This window comes from Rhinatrema bivittatum, chromosome 3 (assembly GCF_901001135.1).
Source record: "Rhinatrema bivittatum chromosome 3, aRhiBiv1.1, whole genome shotgun sequence".
Taxonomy (NCBI): Eukaryota; Metazoa; Chordata; class Amphibia; order Gymnophiona; family Rhinatrematidae; genus Rhinatrema; species Rhinatrema bivittatum.
Window position 1 is genome coordinate 120,281,180 of NC_042617.1, and position 23,685 is coordinate 120,304,864.

General features: G+C 40.8%; 1 protein-coding gene across 2 annotated transcripts in view; it reads right to left on the minus strand.

Annotated features, from left to right (window-relative positions):
- The window catches only part of UGP2 (UDP-glucose pyrophosphorylase 2), a 100,577-nt gene that overhangs the window by 62,705 nt on the left and 14,187 nt on the right, over positions 1 to 23,685 (minus strand). The window lies entirely within an intron of this gene.

Sequence of the window (23,685 nt, forward strand, 5' to 3'; positions counted from 1 at the left end):
TTGGTTCTCAATTCAGAAAAGACTGAGTTGTTGAAAATTGGGATAGGTAGTATCCTGGCTGTCCCAAATTTAAAGGGCATAGAGTTAATTCCAAAAGATCAGGTAAAGTCTCTGAGGGTGATCCTGGATTCTCAACTTTCCTTGGAAAAAGAAATTTCACAGGTGGCACATTTATTTTAAATTGAAATTAGGGCAATCAAGACCATGTTTGGAGTGGACAGCACTTCACAGCTGGATTACTATAATGCAATATATTTGGGATTATGGGAAAACGGATCCAAAAATTACAACTTGTTGAAAAAACACTGCTGCCCAAATGTTTTGGGGAAAATCTTGGAGAACTCTGGCCAGACCTTTGTTGTTGTTGGAGTTGCATTGGCTACCTATTGTAGACAGATGTAGGTTTAAGATCTTGGTTTTGGCATTTACAATTTTGAATGCTTCTGGTTCTCCTTCATTGAAGGATTCTCTGGAACGGCACACAGCCAAAAGAAATCTACGTTCTGTAGGAAGATGGTATTTGCGACTTCCGCCAGTGAAAAAATTCAAACATTCCTGTTTGGGTAGCAGATCGTTTTCTACTGTCATTCCAAGTTTGTGGAATAGTTTACCCCTGGAAGTGAGGGAATAGACAGGTTTAACAAAATTTTAGAAGAAATTAAAAACTTGGTTTATGGCAACCAGGAGAATGACATTGCTCCTATGGTTCTGAGATAAAATATGATTTTTTGGGGCAGAATGTGTTCTTAAGGTAAAAAGTGGGTGGAGATAAAGTACATTGATGAGCTGCACTGTTTTTGTTTGTGCTGTCTATGTACTATCATTGAGTTTTAATTGATTATTTTAGGGTGTTATTGGAGCAAATTGCTATATAATTTTTATCTTTTGTACATCATTTTGGGCGATAGTTTTTATCTAAAAAGCGATTAAAAATGCTAATTTCAAGAGACAGCTGAAGATTGTGATTTGTGGTTCTTGGTGTATTACAGTACCATAGTCCACTTTTCTTAAGTATTTACCTTAATTCCTCTCATACTGTGATGATGCTCCTCATGCTGTGTCCTATATTACAGTAGTTATAATAGAGATAGTAGGATTATATATTTGGGGAGAGGTGTATTTGAATGATTTTACAATTTCCTTCCTGTTCATCTCTGATATGCTTATTTCTATTCAAGAAATTTTTGTCTTGATATGTTTAATTGAAAATTCAATTTAAAAAAGATGAACTGCAAAGAATGTTCCAATTTGGGAAACATACCTAGTACCTTACACACATATGATTTCCCCATATTTAAAATGTTTATTCATAAGTATGAAATATTAGGCATGTAAACCCATATTTGAAATTTTCTGTGGTCATCCTGTTTACAAGAGCAACACAAGGCTCAGCAATATGGGGCGATTTCTGTCTTAAAGGGACATGTCTTGTAATGTCAAAGAATCCATGCATCACTTCTTCTACTAAGCTGTAGAAGTACAAATATGCAGTAGGACAGCCAAGCAGAATTTAAAGTTTAAAAAGTTTCTCCCCTAAAACTTCTATTTGGATGCTTCCCATGGACCCCCTTTTTTTTTTTTTTTTTTTGAAAGACAGAAAAGTGTAGCACTGTACATTTATAGTTACTTACAAAAAGAAAGTATTAAATATTTCTACACTAAGTAATAAAAGACCTCCAAATTGTCACAGGAATCTATAATCACCCTTTAGCAAAAACACAACTTCTCTATAAAATCTATAGATAATTTACTTCCTGTATTCTCCCAATCTAGATACTTCAAGACATAGGAAGAGATTTTGAAAAAACAAAAAAACTTTAAATAATATTTACCCATTTCTAACACTGAATCTATTGAACGGTGGCATTGCTAGGACCATGTTTATCTAAACCCCATACATTTATCACACAGTAACACAGTAGGTGACAGTAAAGATTAACTGGCCCATCTAGTCTGCCCAGTTATTTTGGTCTAAACTGCAAGGGTACATTCCAGCAGTCAGCTGAAGAAGCTTGACTGCTTATAGGATATCATTTTTTAATCCAAGCCAGTTTTTGTTCTCTGCCATTCTGGATAAATGAGCATACTTGCTTTTCTTGTTCCTCCCCCAGTCTTTTACATCTTTCCCCTTGTTTGTTGTCCACATCCTTCACCTCCAAGGCCTTGCTTCCCTAACCTCACCTTCCAACTTCCACTAGGCCACAGCTGCTCCTCCCAGTTCCTATAGCTGGCACTCCACCAGGATGTACCTCTTACGCTCTACATGGCCAGAAAAGGAGGTGGAGGAAGGGGACTGGCAGCTAGCATAGGACGCCATTATCTTTATTCACCAAACTCCAGCAGAAATTTTCCTTAAGTTCCAAATCTGTGCAGACGCTAGGCTTTTGTTTTATCTACAAAAAGACCGTGGTGCCGCAAGGTAACTACAAACAAGAAAGACTTTGCTGCAAGGAAAAGAAAACTGCTATGCGATGACAAGAACACCTTGGGCTTCCCCTCCCCACCGCCACAGAGTTTTTACCTGGAAGTCAGGTTAGACTACAAAACAAGTGTGCCGGCTGCAAACATGGTTCACCTCTGAGAGAAGAAACATTTTCAGATAGTGATCTGCCTGATGGTTAGGGAGACCTCATTGGTTCAGGACACTGATATGTGCATCTCTATTCTGTACTTCCGTACCACTTCTTACAGCATTAAGTAGTATAACTATATGCAGTTAGTCACTCTGAAAACACAGAGGCTAATATATGCACATATATAAATCAAAGCACAAATATACACCAGCCTGGTGACAGCTGTGGTGACCAGATTTCCTGGGTCTACTATGATGCCCATATACTAAGGCAGAGCCTGCTATTTACTCATATGGATGGTCATGATCCTTATGATGACGTTCTGCAGGATAGATATGGAACAGGGGTAGATAACTCCTGGGGTGCCATAAACAGGTCTAGGTTTCAGATATCCACAAACAGAATGTTAGGAATTATTAGGAAGGGAATGGCAAATAAAATGGAGGATGTTATAATGCCTCTGCACCTTGAGTACTGTGTGCAATTCTGGACACTGTCTCAAAAAGGATAGCTGCACTGGAGAAAGTGCAGAAAAGGGCGACCAAAATAAGGGACTATGGAACAGCTGCCCTATGAGGTAAGGCTAAAGAAGTTAGGGCTGTTCAGTTTGGAGATGACTGAGGGGGGATATGGTAGAGGTATTCAAAATCATGAAAGGACTTGAACAAGTTAATGTAAATTGGTTATTTACTCTCAGATAATAGAAGGACCAGGGGCAATCCATGAAGTTAACAAGTAGCTCATTTAAAACAAATCAAAGAAAATTCTTTTTCACTCAGTGCACAGTTAAGCTCTGCAATTCGTTGCCAGAGGATGTGGTTACAGCAGTCAGTGTAACTGGGTTTATAAAAGGTTTGGATAAGTTCCTAGAGGAAAAAATCCATAAACTGGTAATACGGTAATAAATAAGCAATAGAAGCTTGTGATTTATCCAATGTTTGGGTACTTGTGTCTTGGGTTGGCCACTGTTGGAAACAAGATACTGGGCTTGATGGACCCTTGGTCTGACCCAGTATGGCATGTTCTTATGTTCTTAACTGACATTCCACCAGGCGATAGCTGAATGATTACCACAGGTGCCAAAATTAAAAGTTTAGTCGCATGGGTGTTGAGAATTTTTCCACCTCTGCCATACTTAATCCAACATCCAGCTTTTCTCCATGTCTTACCACGAAATGTTTTAATAAATTAAACTAGTGAGACTGAGACCCAACTATCTATCTACTTTCTAGTGACCTTGTTGAACAGTACCTGCTAACATTATCTGGAGAGTTCTAACCTGCTAGTTCCAACCCAGCTACCCCATGGCCTGCAGTGTCATTGCTTTTTACCTGCCCCTTTTTCTTCTCTCCTTCTCTCTCTTATCTCCAGGAAGTAAAAGAGGGTTGTTAAAATACTGCAACTTCCCTACATTCTCCCTACCACTGTCTTCATATCTATTCCAAGCATGCTAGAATTCTATCACAGCAGTGATGCAACTACCTCTGCTAGGTGGTTATTTCAGAGACCTACCTCCTTATTTATTTTATTATTTATTTATTTTATTTAACAGTTTTATATACCGAAGTTCTGGTAACAATGTTACTAATCACTTCGGTTTACATTACAATAATTAAATTGACAGTATATAGAATAATGTCTTACAAAGAACAAGGAGAATTGAACTTGGGAGAAAAATAAATAATAATAACAACTTACAAAGAGCAAGGAGAGTATAATTTAAATACAATATATTTTGAGGAAAAGTGAATATAATTGCTGGTATTGACTGTGTCGAGACTGAAGTTGACAGTCATGAAGTTCAAAACTTGGTTATTGGGAATTAAGAGAATTAATTCCCAATAATTAGAATACTCTCTCAGGTTTTCTGTCAATGATTTTGAAATGGTGAGGCCCTTCTCATAAAAAGTTTGGGACCCACTGCTCTAGAATTCTAACATCCCCCTGCCGGATTTCACTTTACTTTTGACAAGAGTGCATAATTCTTTTGTTTTACTGTCCTGATTTTCTTTCAAACAAAATAATCTACAATATTTACCCAGAATCTTTTCCCTCACTGACTTTCTCCAGTTTTGTTTGGGTTTTTTTTGGGGGGGGGGGTTAAAATTTCCAGGGGGGGGGTGAAATTTCCAGGAGAAAAAAACAAAAATTAAGGTTCTACATATATAATTGGATCTCATGGTTTTAGTCACTCATTTACATGCTTAAAGTAATTCTTCCTCTGTAAATGGATTTGTAATTGTTTTATAATTATTAATTCAACACAAACAAAAGGCCATCAGGTACTTGAAGGATTCACTGCATGAAAAACAAGTACCCAACAATTTTCAAAAAGGAAACAACTGGAAGACAAATTATACAATATTAATGCCATGTCCTGCCTCTGCTCCATTCACCTTCCTCTTCTGTAAATACTGAACAAAAACAGGACTTCTCTTAGCAAATCCCATTTTCTCCCTTTACCTTACTTGCTCCCCTCTGGTTTTGCATCTTTCTTACATAAAAAACAAAACGTGTTCTCCCCTTTTATTAAGCCATTTTCTCATTCAGCCTTTACTTGCTTAACCTTCCTGTCCCCCTTTGTTTTTCCTGATACTTCTGCCTAGTTTCTTATTCCCCCCCCCCCTTAACTACTTTAGAGGAGAGCGAGCAATTACTTTCCCTTGCTTTCTCCTATATTTTATTGCCCAGTTTTGGGCTTTTATCCCTTCAGGGATTATCCTTTTTTACTTCAACTGTTTTTGCTTACAGACAGGTTGTACCACTCCTTGTAGAGTTTAAACGCTGGTCTAAGATGGATTTGAAATGAGAGCTAAGGTTTACAGCTGGATGGATGTAAACCATTCTTATCCTCCCAGACACATCCCCAATCACCAAAACCACTTTCCCTGCACCAAATCTTTCAACATGAATTCTATTTCCTAGTAAAGGCAATGCCATCTCCTTCCCTTCATTTCTATGACTGTCACAGATTCAGCTAGATTGCAACACATTTGAAAACTTTACTAATCGTTTGCTACATTATTTGTACGAAGATGTAACAATGATATCCAGTTTGCTTCCCGTTCACATTTCTCGATCCTCTGGGCTTCCCCACCCATGGTTATTTCCCAATTTAAACCCCTCACTATGGAGTCTTCTCAGAATGCGCGCCTCTGCCATTTCTTGTAAGGTCCTTACTAAAGTGGACCCACTCATTTTTTATTCCCTATTCCAGGTGCTCCCAGAATTTGTTTCTACGTTAAGTGGGTGATTACGTTTGTGTGGAGGAACGGAACATGAGAAATGCCTATGGACAGTCTAAGTTCTCCTAAGCCTACAGTAAGACGCACTCTCCTTTTGGGAAGACTCCTGTGCTGGTGATATTGGACAGCGTAGTCCCTAAGCTTTCTTTTAAACAGACTATAGCTCAGTCTGAAGGGCTAGAATCATCGAGCTTCCCCCCTCTCCCACAGGACTCAGAATCAGAGAAAAGCTTTACTAAACCAAACTCTACAACTGGCAATTTCCTTCTAAGCCAGACAGCTGCATACATTATTATGTAAAGCAATAATGGATTGCTGAAACACAAACAGCTGGGAAGAAGAAGTGTGACCACAAGAAAAAGGAAACACACACTGTTTATTCAACTCATACATGGTTTCGATATACGGACATTAATAAAAATTAAACTGAAAGGAAGTTAATATCAAAGTAAAAATATTAAATTCATATAAGAATCCTATGAAATGTTATTGTTAGTTTTAGTCCTACATATTGAGCATCGGCTGTCTAAAGGCCAACTATATCCAAGAAGTGAGGCAGCCCATATTAACTGTTACCAGAAACCTGAGATGGTGTTCTTGTTTTAGATGTGTCCAAAATAAGATACATTTCTTTAAATTACAACTATAATAAACCGGTTTAGAAAGAAAAAAAAAAAAGACCAACTAAAGAAGTATAAGAGTACAATAAATGGAAATTGATGAAACTCTGATGGCTACAGACAGCACTACTGCTTCAAAAACCAAACTTGCAGGCCGATACAGTAAGGACGCATTAGAAAGAGTGTGGCAGTGCCGGGCGCACCCTCGTTTGCCGCACGCACAGTTCGGATCACATACCGCGTCCAAAGCGCGTCCATGAAGCGGTATACAGTATTCTGGGTGCACTGATACCTGTCATTTCAAATGTCATTTGAAATGACAGGTACCAGGAAGTGGATGGTTCTCCTACGCTCGGTCATCGCCAGTCCTCTCTCCCCCCCTCCCGAAGCAAGGCGCACGGCAAAAATCAACTCGACATGTTATTAAAGCAAATGTGAATAAAGTGCAACAAAAGTAAACTTACTGCATGTGAATGACAAACAGTCCTCTCTTCCCTCCTCCCGAGGCGCGCACCGCGGCTCCCCTGCCTCCCGGGGGCAGCAGGCGGCAAAAGCTGCTTCCAGCAGCCCCCGCCGGCGAAGGTGGATGAACGCACGCCTGTACGTGCAATTTGGGCGCTCAGGACAGCGAAAGTGCAGGACCGAACGCAGTGACGTCATGCATGGCGTGTGCTCATGTGAAGGCAGTAAGTTTACTTTTGTTGCACTTTATTCACATTTGCTTTAATAACATGTGGAGTCGATTTTGACCGGGGCTTGCCTGACGCTCCACACTAACGCAGGGGTAAGGGTAGGAGGCAAATTAGCAGGTTAAACGCACAGCAAAACTACAGGTTAAAAAGGCGATAATCGGGGTGCACGTTACTGGATCGGAGGGAATAGCTAATCCGATCGTTTACATCTCATATACATGCCTAGGGCGGAAAGGGTTACCCGTTGATTTAAAGAAGCGGTAAGGATGGGTTAAAAAAGGGATAGTGAATCACGGGTTGGACTAACGCGGCCAAATTGTGAGTAGGAAGTGGGTTAGAAGCAGGGTAACCGCAGCCGCACTTTACTGTATCGGCCTGTTGATTTGAAAGAAGTAAAGGATTACCCCCGATGTAAACCTTTTACACAGCTCAAGCTCGTACTAGCCACTCCAAGAAAACCCATTGCTATAGCATTTAAAAATAAAAGTGGTTTGTATTACACTTCTGCTTCTACAGAACAAATATCTCTTACCCCCTTGCCTACAAACTAAACAATGCTCAAGAAATACAACAAACTCAAGGATACAACATTCATTTGGAAATTACAAACTGCTCCATGCTCACACCTTCTTTTGGGGCCGATGCAATATTTATGCACAGAAAGTGGGCGCTGAACAGTCAGCACCCGCTTTCCTAATGCGCCCCAGGCGCCCCCTTCCTGGGGGTGCCATGCAATATTTAAGTTAGGGCTTCCATTATCAAGGAGGCGCTAGGGGCACTTCCTTGATCACGGAAGGCCGAGAGCATCAGCCGTCCGCATAGCCAGGGGTTCAGGAAACGGACGCTTGTCAATTGAGCGTCAGTTTCCTGCACCCGACTGCCAGTGGTTTTTTTTTTTTTTTAGTTTATTAAAGATTTTTCCTCTTTAATAATCGCAACGATATTATGTAGGAAGCAATACAGAAAAATAGTTTTTTCTGCTTTTCTGCACTAGTTTAAGAAGCGTTCAGCAATTAATGCCTGCACCAGGCAGGTGTTAATTTCTGATCGCAAAAATGTGTGTCCTAGACGCACATTTTTTTTCTTGCATTGGGTGTGAATAGCTAACAGGCCCATTCATATGCATTTGCCTGTGATGGGCGCTATTAGTTTCACTCCACGTTGGACGAGCTTTTTAGAGGCGCTAATCCCCTTGTTGCATAAGAGGATTAAATTAGCGCCTAAACAACCCGCGTCCAACTGCAGGTTATACAGTGTGCTGTGCTAAGTGTACGTTATTGCATCCGCCCCTTGGTGTCTCTGAATGACAGAAAGAGAGGAACTGGATTAAGGAGTAGAATGGCTTTTATTTACTCCTGGCCATGTGCTCTGGCCTCACCCCTCTTGTCCTGTTCCCTGCGTGGGGGGAGGAGAGGCTGGAATAGGGGATAGAGCTGTTTCTTTGTCTCTTCCAGCCTCATCCCTACCCTCCTCTGCTGAGTGGGAGTCAGCCAGCCTGTTGCCCTCCCTCCCCATCCCCCACGACATTTGCTGCCCTAGGCATAGTGTGCCTATTGGCAAATCCAGGCTTGGTAGTTTCATGAACAGGTTTATGAGGTTATCTGCTAACAAAGTCTATTAATGCATTCCTTTTATCTTTCAATTCCACAAGCAATTTTTATAATTGCAGCTTTTATACAAAAGAAATATCAAATGCAAACTGAAACAGATATCTGCTCAGGAACCCTTTTAAATCCATTTCCCATAAATATGCATGTAGAAGAACTGAAACTGGTTTGTGTTGTCAAATGTAAGTTGCTGCTTTCAAGATTTTTGGGGGACCTTTTACACTGAATATTTTGTGTATATAAATTTGTTGGAAAATAATTGTATGCTCCCACTCTATTTGTAGGGACCTTCAATTTCAGTTTTTATTTTGCCTGGGAATTTCAATGTTATAACAAAAACTTCAGTGGAAAAGTGACTGATATAACACAGGAGAAAAATTAGTGTCATTTTTCTACCAATTTCTTTTTATGCTCTATCACAAATTCCCAGGCAAAATAAAGACTGAAAACAAAGATCCATATCTATGTGAATATTGTCTTATTTTACAGTTACAACAATGTTGCATTTCTTCTTTTTCAATACTGTTCCATACAACTTGAATGCACAGTAACTTAATAGCCGACTGTAGATAAGGACCTCTTGGCCAACCCTGTATGTCCAGGCGGCCATAGTTATAGTATATAATTTAAAAAAAATCTTATATTATGCAACTTCCATAATACAAATCAGTCCAGTGTGGCTCACATATAAAAAACATTCATAAACATAAAATTTAATATGGATTATAAAACAATATAATTCATTCATAAAACATAATAAAATACAGTGATAACAGTGACAACCCTTAATCATATGCCTCTCTGAACAAGAGTGTTTTCAGCAGCTTTCTAAAGGCTCCTAAATCAGACTCATTCCTTAGTTACACCAGAAAAGTACTTCACTGTTGATACAGCCATGGAAAAAGCCTTGCAAAGTTCAAACGAACTTGTAATACCCAAACGGGACCTGTAACAGATTTGTTCCAGACAACTGGAGGGCTCACACAGGAGTGTACCACTTAAGCATACCCCTTAAAAGACAAGGATCGTCTGAATTTAATAAGCTGTTAGCTATGACCAGCATCCTAAAAAAAACTTAATCCTGCTTCTTATAGGTAACCAATGTAGTTGCTTCAGGGCAGGACTTACATGCTCTTATCAACAATCCATACCAAATATGAGCTGTATCATTCTGTAGTAATTGAGATATTTTCAATAATTTGTTTGCTAGGCCCAATACCAATGCTGTGCAATAGCTACAAGGCGCAGAACAAGAAACTGTACTACAGTGCTAAATAAAGATACAGGTAACAATGGGCAAAAAGGCCACAACATTTTTTTTTTAATTGAAGACATACCTTCGACAATTGTCGAATATGAGAAGTCATAGTTAAGGCAGTGTCCACAAGTACTCCCAAACTCTGTACCTCATAAAACAGCTAGTGCTTCACCCTGATGTGGGTGTTCATAGGTCCATAGTCGAAGTGAAACTTTTTGACATGTCACATAAGAAGTCATTATTCCTCTTTTCCTAAGTTTTTAATCTTTTACCATAGGTAGCCTTCAATAAAGTACAACACCGGACCATGACATGATTTTGTTTTTCTAGACAGCTGGACACTAAGTTAGATAAAAGTGCAGAAAGAACTGGACCACAGGAGCCCCGGGACAGCATAAAACAAGGGCCCTGCGGCGCTTGAAACGAGGAGAGGAGAGAGGTTCAAGTGCTGGGAGCTGCCTGATTCCAGTTTTGCTTTTTTAAAGCAAATTGAGAGGAAAAAAAAGAACTTTTCCTGGTCGTGGAGAGGGGAGGCCCAGATCGAGGGGTCGGACCTCGAGTGATATCATCAGCAGGAGCCCCAGGACAGCATAAAACAAGGGCCCTGCGGCATGCAGCCGAAGCCACATGCCAAAGGGGCGTGCCCCTAGGTAAGAAAATTAAGGATAGGAAAAGAAAATGTAAAAATACCTCCTCTCCAATAGCCTCTTAGTCTTGAAAAATTGGACCAATGGACTCACACATAGTCCATTTGTCAGAGTCCATTGCAAAGGAAAACCTAGAGGGAGACTCCATTCTGGAAGTATCCCTTAGTCCCAGGTCCACACAACCACCCTTACAACCAGTATTGTATGGTATACAAATAGCTGACTTGGTAGTAGGACCTTCTGTGAGAGATACCCCAAACCCTAAAGGAAATGGGGAGACTCCAGAGGCGAATACACGTTCTCATATAATAACATTGTGTGGCGAGGCAACTGCTAGTAATACTAAAGTCCAGTTACCATCATTAATTCCTGAGTGGGTAGTGAAGGGGAGGAATATAATGAAGAACCAGAAAATGTAACGTTATTGGATGTTTGGAAACTATCTGCAAAAATAGATAAGAAAATGTCTAGATCCATATCTAATATACATGCTTTTTCTGTAGAAACTAGAGCAAACCTTGAGGAATTATATAGCAGGACTGAAAGTAGAACAAGGAGTAGCAAATTTGAGCCCTTATATTAATAGCCTGAAGATTATTTACTAATCATCCATTAAAGACAATTTGATACTGCATAATAAGTTAGAATTAATGGAGAATGAATTGAGATCCTATAATCTCAGGTTATTGAATTTCCCAATCTCAAGGTTGATATCAGCTGATGAATTGTATAAAAAATATGCAGTTGAAATTTTGTGCTTTGAAATAGAGAAAATCCCTATAATTTCTAAAATGTATTATTTACCTAAGAGTAAAAAGATTGCAAGTGCAAGAGGGGGGAGTTGATATATTGCAGAGTCCATGATTCTCTACTTTTTTAGAAGACTCCATGGATAGAATTAATTCAAGAGCAACTTTGTTAATTTCTTTTTCCATAAAAAGAGAGAAAGACTTGTTCTTTACAAAATATTTTCAAAATAAGGTTCATAATTTCTGTGGGCAAAAGATACAAGTCTTTCCAGATGTTTCCCGAGCCACACAGGCTTGTGGGAAACAATTTTTGTCTTTGAAGAAACTGGCTCTGGATATAGGGGCCAGTTTCTTCTTAAAATTTCCTTGTAAATGCCAAATAATGTTTCAAAATAATAAATTTGTTTTCTTGAACCCTGTACACTTGGAACGTTTTCTCAGGGATAAATCTCAAAGTAATCAATAATTGTAAGGGGATAGGTTGTAAAAGAAATTAAGACGCACAGTAAGACAATATTTATCTTCTCCTCCTAGACGTGGGCTATATCAATTTGTTAAATTATGTAAAGGTATAATTTTGGAGTCATTGCTTGTATTCCTGTTTTATATCATTTCTTTTGTAAATGCTATAATTCAATAAACATTAAATGAAAAAAAAAAAAGAACTGGTCCACAGGGTCATGAAACATATCTACAAAGACAAGGCCAGTTGACATTCCATCTAAAATTATAAAAAAAAAAAAAAAAAAACCACACTTAAAAACAGACACAAGGCTAATGTCGCAAAATTAAAAAAAACATTTGCATACATGTCAAGGGTCAACTAACTTTCGGGCCAATGCAATATCAGTACGCATTAATCGCCTGCTCCCCTAACGCACACCGATCCACCTCTCCGGGGCACCTATTGCTACATGCAAACGGGCTACTGTGGTACAAAGAAAGTGCTGGGGAAATTGTGCGCCCCTAGCACCTCCTTGGCAGCGGGCTCCTAGGAGAGGTGGCTGTCAGCCACTTAGGAACACACACTCCATTTTAGAGCATCCGTTTTTCCTAACATGGCATTAATTTTTTAGATTAAAAATCTGTGCCTCTGGCTCACTTTTTTTTTTTTTTGCATGGAGGGAAAAATCGATAATAGCCTCATCAACATGCATTTGCACGTGATGAGCACTATTACCTACACACAATAGGATGCGCATTTTGGACATGCTAAACCCCGTTTTGCTTTGGGGGATATGGACGCATGTCCAAAATGCGCATCCAATCATGGGTTAACAGTGTGCTGCAGCCAGCACATGGTATAGTATCAGCCCATTTGAGAATGAGACAAGTTACCATACAGCCATTCAGATTGTTTACAACAGAAAGCCAATCGTGGACATTTTGACAATTATGTTGTATATCTCCGACCCCTAGTTTAGGGGTCGGAAATATACAACTGTAAATTCTATATAATGCTTTATCAGTAAAATCATTTGAGAGGGCATTTTGATGCCTTGCATGGCACTCTGCCTCTCCATAAGGTACCTTATTTAATATCTAAGATTTATATTATTTTATAGCATTTAATAAAAGCTTTTCTCTATAGCTGTTGGCTTTATGTGTATTTTCAGAGAACCCCAACCACCCTCAAACAAGCTTGAGGCATTAGCACCAACTCATAAAACATTTGTTTTTTGATTACCTGGCATGCAACATTGTGTCTTTCAACTGTGGGGAGGGAAGCACCTAGTGTTTGATTCTGCTATAATTATCAGGTAAAGAAAATACATCTTCTCATTTGAGCAGTTGACAGGAATGTTTAAGGAATGCTTCTCACTTCTTTGTCTATTTGCAGCTAGGTATTGTGTCTTTTCTATTGTGCTTACCTCCAACCTTTATGGATATCAACTATCATATTTGCTACAGGGTGAGGATAAAACTCACAATAAAATCTAATTTTGGTTTAAATTGAGGTCTGAAAAAAAAGTCAGTGTGTACTGTTAAAATTAGCAAATCAATGGTCCATTGAATTTGGCACATCAATCACTAAAGATCAGTTACCACATATTCTTATGCAGTTGAAAAAACTAACAATTAATATCAAACTTCAAAAGATGCAATTTTGTATTATCCATAGAAGTTATTATACTGTGGCAGACTATATCAGAGTGGGTTACTGGCATCACTTCAACATATACACTGTAAAGTTACTAAAGCTAACATGACTCAGCTTTCTCTTGTGTATGATTATTGGGGGATCTGTGCTGGATGCATTAACAAAAGCGTTGATGCTCTGGCCACCTTTTTTTGGAGACGTGTTAATTTTAGGAGACTCTGCATAGGCAGAACTTTTACCTGGGAATCATGTTAAATTTATACAAATTGCACTTCTTCTAGTGAGATTGGTTATTCTGCAATGTTGGAAGAATGTGAATCCCCTGTCTGTGCAGATTTTGATTAATCAAATGCAGAAATGGAGGGCCATTGAATATTTGGATGCTAAAATGATTCACAAACCACTGAATATTGGTTATTATTTATTTATTTGTCGTGTTTTGTATACCGTCATTCGGTTTCGCCATCAGAACGGCTTACAGAAGGTGGATTACAGTGTATAGTCGTCAGGTCAGTTTATACATTCATGATAACAAATGCAGATACAATTAGGGTGGGGTGGTTGGAGTGTGGGGAAGATATTTGGATGCTAATAAGACTCTATAATGGGTAGAAGTCTACTCGGGGTGTGTGAATGATGGGTTGTGTGGATCAATGCATGATACTGTGATGGGTGATTTGTTTAATTTTGACTGCTGTACCGGTTATGTTCTGATTATACAGTTGTATGTTTGTTGCTGTAAGCTGTACATTACCACAATAAAGATACGTTATAAGAACAACAAGACCATTCTTGCCCAACCATGTTCTAATCTAAATCAAACTTTATCATAGAGATGTGGGGACTAGTCTTGGATTATCACTAGGAATATATCTGAATATCAATACACATATGGTAAAATACTCCCAGTGACTAATTCATGGCCCACTGGAGCCAAATACACATTAAATAATTAAGAGGGCAGACCTCTACGAAACCCCTATCTCAATGCTTGCCATGTTGAGAAGCTTTGGCCTAAATGGACTCTCTGGTCCGTGCCATCAAAGAGATTTAAACCAGCTAAGAACTTGGCTCCCAATTCTAATGGCCTGCAGATTGGGACAGACATCTAATTGCACCAATATGCTAGTGTCTCCATTGTCGAGACTTCAGCAAGACCTCAAATAACGAGTTTAAGAGCAGTTCTGTATATGTGCCCTCCTAAAGCCATATTGATTCACATCTAATACACTCTTATCAGACAAAAATTCATCTAACAGTCAGTACTCCTTTCTCTAAAATCTTTAGAAATGTGGGAAGATTACCTTCTATTAATGATTTATTAACGTGACACAATGAAATACGTTTTTCTTTTGACCCTTTCAGCAAACAAAGGACATGGATCAAACAAGGAAGCTGTTGATTTCAACATTATAGAACTGACTTTATCCAAAATATAACAAAACTGACCAGCTAACAGCTAAGTCTGATTCAGTGTAAAGTGAAGGAATTTCAAGCAAGGATCTCACAGCATTTTGTAAAGTCTCCACTTTGTCATCCAAAAAATCCACTATTTCATCATAAGAGGGAAGATTTTTAATCTACTACTGTTGGCTTTTCTGTTAACTGTTTTTCAACTATAAATAGATATGAAGGTTTATTAACAGCAAATTTAAATTTAGCTGTAAAATATTCCCTTTTTGCTTTTGAGCAACTATGCTTGTACTGAAAGGGCGTTCCTATTCACCGTCTCAGAATTGTGTCTTTTTTTGCTTCAGTGTCTTTCTACTCTATGTAGTAAGCGGCATCAATTTGCAATAGGCTCTGAAAACCATGGCACACATTTCTGCCTATCACAAACCCTTCCCTCATAGGGAAGTGCTAGGGAAATATGTCTTTGATAAAGAGGAATCTCAAAAATCAACCAATTCTGCATATGATTTGTCATCCCTCTCATACAACACATGTAGCCTAGCCCACTCACTGATTAGCTATTCTCTGTGTTGTCCTGGTTTGTTTTTATATTGATTTTTATTTGCTCGTTTATGTTCTTTAATTATGTATGTTGAACCTCTACATTATGTATAGAAATCTTATAAACCGTTTTGATCTATTTCTTTTGTAAAAGCGGTATACAAACATTTTAAAATAAATAAACTGACCAGCTGGCCGTTTCAAGGTTGTATTCTGATCTAAATTAAGTTTCTTCAACATTGTATTATAAATATAATTAATGATCTGTCCATAACATCCTCACTGCAGACCTTGCTTGAGTTCTAGTCATCTCCTTTTCTCTTTGATATCTGTATAAAGCATGCTTGAATTCTTTGCCAGTTTTGGTTGCTACCATTTCTGCTGGCAGACAAGTCCAAGCACCACTTCCTTTCAGTAAAATAGCACACCCGTCACATTTTCCTCAGAACCTTTTCACTTCCAACTGCACATTGTCCTTCAGCTTCTTTTTCTATGAGAAATGGTACCTTCTTATACTTATAGAAGTCTGCAAAATATTTCAATCATCTCTGCTCTTAAAGTATGCAAGTTCCTTAAGTTACTTTATGTAGAGATGTTGCAGACTCTGCATGCTGCCCTCCTCTGAATGGCTTCTAATCTCTCAAGGTCCTTACAATGGTGTGTCCTCCAGAAGAGGACAGTACCCACACAAGGTCTTAATGATACAAGGTACAATTAGATCTTAACTTGACATTTTCTTTCCTTAAGTCCTGACAGACCAGTCTTCACAGTGTGTTTTGTCCCCCTACCAGCAGATGGAGGCAGAGTTCCAGACCTCTTCCCAGCGACACTCTTCTATATGGGCTGGATCAGCAGGGAAGGAGTCAGTAAGTAGGTTCTTGCCCAAGCTGGTGCTATCTACCACAATTACCATTCTCCTTGCTAATTCCCATGTCACCCAGAAATCGTGAAACTAAACCAAGAGTGATACATTGGGCACTATTACTTGGGGGGAGAGGATCCTGCCTGGGAAGGCCAACAACCTCCTTCTCACCCCTCAAATTAAAAAAAAAATGTTTTTTGCTCCCCTCCACCTGAGGTAGTTAGAACAGGAATTGTAAATTAAAGTAAGGCCTGTCCCATAGTTGAAGAACAAAAGAAAAGAAACCGTGACCAGGATGGCTCAGGTCGGCCCTTGCCTTGATGGAGCTGCCTAAGAAGTGGAGGTACAGCCTCCTCTGAATTCCTCTCCTATAGTTGCCTTAAGGAGATACTCTATTCCTTTGTCTTTATTTTATTTTTTTTTTAAACTTCTTAGGGAGGGATTTTGGACTGGTTTGTCAGGACTTGAGGAAAGAAAATTAGCAAGGTAAGATTTAATTGTACCTTCTTCTTCGTCCTGCCAGACCAGTCTTCACAGTGGAATGTACCTAAGCTATCATCATCCTGTATGGTAAGTCCCAGGGCTGCTTCTAGGATTCCCATTGCAAATCTTGTATCTCCCCTTTCATGCAGGTGCAACCTGTAATGCTTCATAAATGTGTGCACCAAGGCCCATGTGGCTGCCCTGTAGATGTCCATGAGAGTCACTGACCTATATTCTGCCCAGGAGGTGGCTTGCACCCTTGAGTGTGCCCTCAGACCTTGCGGTACCTCCTTGCCACTCACTATATATGCCAAGGCAATGGCCTCCCTAATTCACCTTGCAATTGAGGTTTTGGAGGCTGTGTCCCCTCTGCGGACTCCTGAGTACAGTACAAATAGCTTGTCAGACTTCCTAAACTTGTTTGTAAGCTTCAAATAATTCAGGAGGGTTCTTCTAACATCCAAATAATGCAAGTACTTCCTCCCCTCTGTACAATCTGCCTTCCTGAATCCAGGCACAGCGATCAGTTGACTGAGGTAGAATTCGGACACCTTGGGAAGGAAGGCAGGCAGGCACTGGCCTTAGTATCATTTTTTCTTTTGAAAGAGAAAAATGGTAGGTCCGGCAAGACCGGCATAACAGGGCTTGGATCTACAATATTCTTCTTGCCGAGCATATCACTATCATGAAGGCTGTCTTCCAAGTAAGGTCCCTTACCTGGATTCTCCTGAGGGGCTCGTAGGGGGCTTTAGCTAATGCCCTCAGCAGTAAACTCAGGTCCCATGCCAGAATTACCACTTTTGAATCTGTCCCTCTCAATAGCCATGCCTTAATAGAGAATTGTGCTGTATTTCGATTTTGACTGACCCTTGATGTAGGAGGCCCGATACCAGGCCGAACCTGATTGGCTCCTCTATCCTTAGCATACCATGGCCATCTCAGCCAGTCTGGTACTACTAGGATTACATGTCCCTGATTGACTGATCACTGTTTAGAATCCTCCCTATCACAGGCTGGGGAGGGGGGGGGGGGGGGAGTAGAGAAGGGTTACGGTGGGCCACTCCTAGGCCAACGCATCAATCCCCTTGGACTCCCATTCTCTTCTCTTTCTGAAAATATTGGCTGCCTAGGCATTGCTTTTCTTGGCCATCAGGTCCCACTGGGGCCACCACCATTGGATTGCTATTTGTTGGAAGGCCTCTTCTGACAGCTCCCACTCTCCTGGGTCCAGTCTTTGTCAGCTTAGGAAATCTGCTTGAATGTTCTGTCCCTGCTGTGTGAGTCGCTGAGATATCTTGGAGGTGGCGTTCTTCCATGTCATTAGAACAGCAATTTCTATTGCCATTTGTGGGCTCCTAGTTCCTCCCTGCCTGTTGATGAGTGCTGTCATCACGTTGTCCAAGAGGATCCTGACTGAGCGTCCTTCCACCCTTGATCTGAACTGGATTAAGGCTAGGCACACCGCTCTGGTCTCCAGCCTGTTTATGGAGAATTTCCTCTTACTGAGACCAGAGTCCTTATGCCACCTGTCCATCAGTGTGCCCCCCAGCCCTGGTTACTGGCAAGTCATAAGTAGGGCCCATTGAAGAGGTTCCAAACTTGAGCCTTTGGCCAAGTTTCCTTTCTATTGCCATCATTGGAGGCTTTCCTTTATTTGTGGCGGTAGTGGGAGCTTCTGATCAAAATGCAACTCTTGCGGTGGTCCACTTATTAGGAGGTACTCCTCCAAAGGTCTCATGTGTGCTTTTGCCCAGGGTACTGTTTTGATGGAAGCTCCCATCAAACCCAGCACTTGTAGAAAAGCTCTTGCCCTGGGCTTGTCGGTGGATATCAGCCTTTCCACCTGCTGCTGCAACTTGACTATCCTCTCTTCTGGAAGGAACAACGTCCCTCTGCTTGTGTCAAAGAGGGCTCCCAGATACTGCAACATCTGAGAAGCGCATAGATGGCTCTTGGGCCTTATTATCCAACCCAAGCCTTCTGTCAGATAACCCTCTGTTGCCTCGATCCCTTCCTGCCTTGAGGCAGCTACCACCATTAAGACTTTCACAAAGGTACGTGGTGCCATTGCCAGCCCATAAGGCAAGTCATGGAACTGGTAGTAATGGCCCAAGACTACAAAACACAAAAACTGCTGGAAATTTTCATGCATAGGTATATCTTACTGCTGCCTTGACCGTCCCTAAGGATTGCATTCTAAAATGCAGGATCCTCGGCACTCTGTTCACCTTCTTGAGATCCAGCACTGGGCAGTGAGACCCATCCTTTTTTGGCACTGTGAAAAATATGGAATAGGTGCCTTTTCCTCTTTCCTGGCTGGGGACTGGGGTAATGGCTTTAAGGTCTAGCAGCCTGGTCATGCATCTTGAACTGTTTGCTTCTTTGTTCTGCTGCAAGGTGAGAGAATGAACTGTTCCTTTATGATGCCCTTTAGTTCCGAGTAGTACCCTTGCTTTATGGTCTCGAGTACCCACCAATCTGTAGTTACTAAGGTCCACTAAAAAACAAAAACAAACAAAAAAAAAAAGCCACTCCCTTAGTTTGCCTCCGACCTGCAGAAGCTTTGAGAGGACCTTCAAACCATCATTGTGCCCCTTTGGGGGGCTGACTCCTATTGCTGGAGCCACACCTAGCCCCCTGAAAGGGCTGCCCATGTGACCTACCTTCCCTACTGGGCTGGACCCTTGACTGTCTCTGTCTGGGGTCCCTGCCTATGAGTGCCCCCTCTCTGTGGTCTCCTGCTTCTACCTTCTGGGAGTCTCAGAGGTTTGGACTCTAGGTTTTTCATAAGGGAGTTTACACAGCTTAGCCTTTGATGCAGAGTCCACTGCCCAGCTTTTAGCCACAAGGTGCCTGGCCATCACATCCATAGTGGCCCACTTGGCTGTAATCCTGTTGAGATCATAAAAGGCATCCATCACATAGGCTGCTATGGACTCTGCCTGCACCATCTCTTTATGGTTCCTTTTGCCTGCCCTGCTTATGAGTATGGCTGCAGTGTGCAGAGCAGAGCCCTTGCTGTATATGCCCCGCAGATTGCTGATCATAATACCAAGCTAGCCAATTAAAAATCTTTCAGTCTCTCAATCCTTCTCTCTTGCAGGTCCCTAAGGGTCAACCCTCCTTCGACCAGGATAGTCATTATGGAGTCTGCAGACACTGCTGCGTCCACTCTAGGAAGGGCTAGGAAAATCTCTCTCCCCGTCTGATCCATTACATATAGCCTTTCCATATTTTTCTACTCTACAAACTTAGGTCTGGCATGGACCAGTCCACTGTAATCATATCCTGGATAGTGGAATGAATGGGAAATGTCCTTGCTGACTTTTTAATGCCCATAAGAATAGGATTACTTTTAAGTCCGGGGTCTCTGGGCTGTTCCTCTAAGGACTTGGGAGATCCTAGAAATAAAGGCTCCTAACTCAGCCCTAAACAAACGGACCACTGAGTCATCCTCTCTGGTCCCAGGTCCTCCTCTTCCTCTGTCTCCTCCAGGGAATTCACCTGGGAAGAGTCATCCAGTTCATCAGAAATAGAATCCTGTAACAGCCTAAGCTTCTCCCCTTCCCTGGTATCCAAAGCCCTCTTCTTCCCTACAGTGGGAAAGGGATTGGCTTCCCTTTCATCTCCTTATAAGCTTTGTGCATTAGAAGCACAAGCTTAGTGCATTAGAAGCACAAGCTTAGTCAAGAACTCCTACCCCTGCCCCCCCCCTCCCGAAAGTTCCTCCTCCGAGGCTGCAAGAGGGGACGGGAGCCTTATCAGCAGCAATTTCCACTTCTGCTGCGGGCACCTTCAGGCTGTGTCCGCTGGGCCTCCCCCACTGCGCTCTGCTGTGATGCTCACCGTCCCCCGCCAATTGCTTCCATGCCTCCCGCTGTTGCGGAGTCACAGTTGTGGCAGAATGAGCCTGCAACCATTGGAATGCATCTCATGCCTGTCAGTTCAGGGGTTCGGGGGGACTTCAGGCCAAGTCCTGCAGTATTAGACCCTATGCCTACTTGCCACTGCTGCTTCTTGCCTTCTCCTGCATGAGAAATGCAAGGCCCAAGACCTGATCGCTCAATTCTGGGGAAGGGAAAGGTGACCAGAGAAGGGCCATTGTCCTGAGGAAGACCTCTGATCCAATCCAAGCGCTTCCCCAGGGAAAGCGACCTAAGGGAGGCTGTCGTTCCTGCCAATTCCACCTACTGAATCAGCTCCACCTAACATCTTCTGGAGGCAGAGAACTACTGACTCATTCCCTGCTGACTCAGCCTATTTAGGAGAGGGCCTCAGGGATGAGGTCTGAAGCTCTGCCTCCATCTGCTGATAAGGGGACAAGACCCACTGTGAAGACTGATCTGGCAGGACGAAGAGCAATATTACCCTATGTTTCCTAAAGAAAAGTACCTTTTCTTATGTATTCAAGCATACTAATAACTTCTCCTGCTGCTCTATAGCATTCATTAAAAACCTTTAGACAATGCAGGGAAATAGGAAGTCTGCACTTTGTTTCTAAACAGGAAGCACACAGGAGAAGGGGAAAGGGCCACAGACACCAGGAGTAAATACACCCAATTGTATCCCGATGCTTCTAGTCCATGGACACTAACAGCATAGATGTAACCTGAGAAAAGACAAATATGAAGGAGATGGGGGGGGGGGGGGGGGGAAGAGAACAAACATGAAGTGAGGAGACTGGGAAGCGAAAAAGCAGACAGATGAGGCAAACAAAAAGGAAGGAAAGAAGTGAGTGTGTGATGAAGGAGAAATGGAAAGAGATAAGGGCAGTGAAAATAAAGGGCTCAACATGGAGAGCACCTTCACTCCCTCCCCCCCCTCCCCCCACTGTTTCAACCACTGTGTAAGCATAGAGAGGGACAGGAGAGCTAAGAAAAAGAAAAATAAAACCACCTCAAAGAAAATGCTCTTCTCTTACCCCTCCCCCCCCCAAAAAAAGGAGCAACACACCCCAAAAATCCAGAGAAAACTGATTAAAAAAACAAGGGAAAAATGTTTCTACCTGGCTTCTGAAAAATTTGACTGGTACTCAAATTAATATTTTCCACTGCTTCCCCCCCCCCCCCCCCCCCCACTCCAGAGACTCATTGTTTAATACTAAGGGTATAACCCAGTGATTTACATGAAATAAAAATTAAAAAAATAAAAAAAAACACAAAAACACTGGACATAGAAAAGCCAGTTTGCATTTTAATTCCACTATGAGGGCTTAGTTATTTGCTGTTAGATGGAGTAAGACATCTGTCAGGGGTGTTTGTGTTCTCAGTTTTAACATTTTTATGAATATTTTTGCTGTAAGCTGCTCAGAACCTTGGTTGCAGCAGCAGCAAATAAATATTTTAAATAAATTTGACATTTGGAAGAAAAAGTTAGAACAAGAAAGTTTAAAGTAGTTCAGCTGAATATTTAAAAATTTACATATGAAAAAAAACACACATTGATAGAAACAACTAGTTACAAATTCTTCTTCTATTGGTTAATACATTGAACTAGGAGGAGTCAGAAATCTTGAAGTGAGTTCAAGAGTTTCCTATCAACCGTTTGACCTTAAAATCACTTTATGGGTTGGGGAAGAAGAGGTGGCACAGAAGAAGTCAGTGTTGCAGCCAAAATGTGATAATCTAATTTAGAGCCCATGATAGAGGGCTCCTGGTGGATGGAGCCTCAGAACCATTGCTGCAATGACTAGATTAGGAATAGTGCAGGAGGGAGGTCTATTAAAAATAGGGGGAAAATCCCCAGGTAGCTGTGAAGGCAGGCTTATGGTGTCAGAATCCCAGCCTGGTTCCTTTCCAAAGAAAGGAGACAGGAAGAAATGCAAGGCAGAAAGAAAAATCCCTCTCTCCTGTGCCTACAGGATCCCTTTGAAAATAAGGCACTTGTGATGACTACACAAATCTTATGAAGACTAGGAAAAAGCACATTTTGAATAAAAGTTGCTAGAAAAGCAATGTTATTTTCTACCATATATTTTTGCTGTGAGTTGCTCTGAGCAAAATGGCTAGTTTTGTTTTTACATCTTTCAAACTAAGGCAAGTCATTGTCTATATACTTCAATGCGCATAGAAAACATTGTGCAAGATAGTTAATACTGTATTTCTTTACATTTCATCCTTACTCTAAACTTCAGTGGCGATAACAAATGATTAGGACAGAACCTATTTTAGATCACTAAAACCAGACAAGCACATCCCATCACAACAGGATAATGGAAGTTGGCAAAGGTTATCAAAACAGCCTGACCACAAAGCAAGAATTTCACTGGATTTTCATATATATGAGTTTTTGTAATCTAGCCAACAACAATTTTTGGAATTTTCAAGTTACCTTTTCATAAGAAAACTATTTCAGATTTTTTTTTTAAACTACAAGGTAAAATATGAAGTAAAACTGAAGACAAATCTAATCCACAGCAGTTAGTCAACAAGTATTCACTAATAGGACTTTACTTTGAATGCTATACAGGTAACAAGACATTTGTTAGTCTTAAGACTAAAGTCCTCAGTTGAAGAACTGAGGCTTTACTGTTGGGCTCCAGTTTCTCTCTTGATTTAGTAGTACTGTTGTACTTGATTTAGTTGTACGGTTGTCTACATCTAATGGTGAATGTACAACAGTCTAGTAGTCTAACAATGATATGAAAATTAGAACATCTAAAAACTAGAACAAAAGCAAATCTTTCCATTAAAATGATAAAAATTCAGTACAGTACGGAAGGTTAATTTGGCCAGTCTCAAAACCTGGAACTTGTTTTGCTTTCAAGCCATTTCTACTAACAGGCCAATATAATAAAGCGCGGTAGGCTAGCATGCCAATTTACGTGTTTTAGACACACTATTCAATAAAAGGTATTAGAATGTCCATATTGTACTTAGAAAATTATGCCCGCTGC